Source organism: Callorhinus ursinus, unplaced genomic scaffold (genome assembly GCF_003265705.2).
Source record: "Callorhinus ursinus isolate GAN/ISIS: 27379988/994484 unplaced genomic scaffold, GSC_fseal_2.0 scaffold2, whole genome shotgun sequence".
NCBI classification, from domain to species: domain Eukaryota; kingdom Metazoa; phylum Chordata; class Mammalia; order Carnivora; family Otariidae; genus Callorhinus; species Callorhinus ursinus.
This window is the reverse complement of record NW_027397064.1, coordinates 39,606,424-39,608,272: the sequence shown is the minus strand read 5'-3', so window position 1 is coordinate 39,608,272 and position 1,849 is coordinate 39,606,424. Positions and strand designations below refer to the sequence as shown.

Sequence of the window (1,849 nt, the reverse complement as noted above, 5' to 3'; positions counted from 1 at the left end):
AAAAACAAAACCAGAAAGGGAGACTATATTTTAAATCATATACATGATAAGAAATTTGTATACAGAATACAGAAGGAACTCTTACAATTGAATAAGAGAAAAGTAATCTAATTCAAAATGGGCTCTGTACAGACTTTTCTCCAAAGAAAATATACAAATAGCCAATAAACACATGAAAAAATGTTCAACATCAATAATCGTTAGAAAAATTGCAAAACTAAACCACAATCAGTTACTACTTCACACTCACTAGGATACTATAATCAAAAAGCCAGACAATTAAGATGTTGGCAAGGATATAAAGAAATTGGAATCCTCACACACTGCTGGTGCTAATGAAAAATGGTGTAGCCACTTTGGGAAATGATCTGGCAGTACATCAAAATGTTAAAGATAGAGTTACCATATGACCTAATAATTTTACTCCTATGGAGGTACTCAAGAAAAATAAGTGATATAGGAGAATAAGTAATAATAAATAGAAATAAAAAATAAATAAAAATACATGCCCTCTTGGCCTCCAGGTTCTGAGAAGATGGCAAAGGTCTCAGAGCTTTACAATGTCACTTGGGAAGAAATGCGAGATAAAATGAGAAAATGGAGAGAAGAAAACTCATGAAACAGTGAGCAAACTGTGGAAGTTGGAGAGGAATTAATGAATATGCTTCTAAGCTTGGAGATGATATTTGGATCATATATGAGCAAGTGATGATTGCAGCCCTAGATTATGGTCGAGATGATTTGTCATTGTTTTTTCTTCAGGAGTTGAGAAGACAGTTCCCTGGCAGTCACAGATTCAAGAGATTTGAAGCATGAGATTTGAAGCCATGGAAAGATATGATGATGCTATACAACTATATGATAGAATTTTACAAGAAGATCCAACTAACGCTGCTGCAAGAAAGCATAAGATTGCCATTTGAAAAGCCCAGGGGAAAAATGTGGAGGCCATTCGGGAACTGAATGAGTATCTGGAACAATTTGTTGGGGACCAAGCTTCTTGGCGTGAACTTGCAGAACTTTATATCAATGAATATGACTATGCTAAAGCAGCCTTTTGTTTAGAGGAGCTAATGATGACTAATCCACAAAACCACTTATACTGTCAGCAGTATGCTGAAGTTAAATATACCCAAGATGGACTTGAAAACCTCAAACTTTCAAGAAAGTAATTTGCTCAGGCACTGAAACTGAACAACAGAAATATGAGAGCTTTGTTTGGGTTTTACATGTCGGCAAGTCATATTGCATCTAATCCAAAAGCAAGTGCAAAAACAAAAAAGGACAACACGAAATATGCTAGTTGGGCAGCTAGTCAAATAAACAGAGCTTATCAGTTTGAAGGTTGAAGTAAGAAGGAAATCAAATACACTCTTAAGGCAGTAGAAGACATGTTGGAAACACTGCAGATCACCCAGTCTTAAGGTTCCAAATTCTTTCACATGACATTTCACAACTGCACAATTGAACTTACTGGCCTGTGACTTATTTACTAAATGCCTAGTGCTATTTATGTACTAATTTTTTGTTAAGAGGGCAATTGTAAAGAATGTTTATATAAACCTAAAATGCCTTTTATTGCTAAGCAGGAAGATGGAGAGAGTCCACGGAAGAGAGATTTAACAAGATTTATATTGATTGTACATCATTCTCTTCATATCACACATACATAACTTCTCTTAAACCACAACCTGATGTAGAAATCCCATAAATAAATCATGTGATTTATTAAACTTGCAAAAAAAATACATGCTCTCTCAAAAACATGTTCATACAAACACTGTTTAGAATAATCAAATGGAAATAACCTAAATGTCTACCAACTTTTATTTTATTTTTAAACTTTTAA

General features: G+C 34.1%; 1 pseudogene; it reads left to right on the top strand.

Annotated features, from left to right (window-relative positions):
* Positions 1 to 535: 535 nt before the first annotated feature.
* Positions 536 to 1,546, top strand: LOC112835741 (ER membrane protein complex subunit 2 pseudogene; annotated as a pseudogene).
* The last annotated feature ends 303 nt before the right edge of the window (positions 1,547 to 1,849 follow it).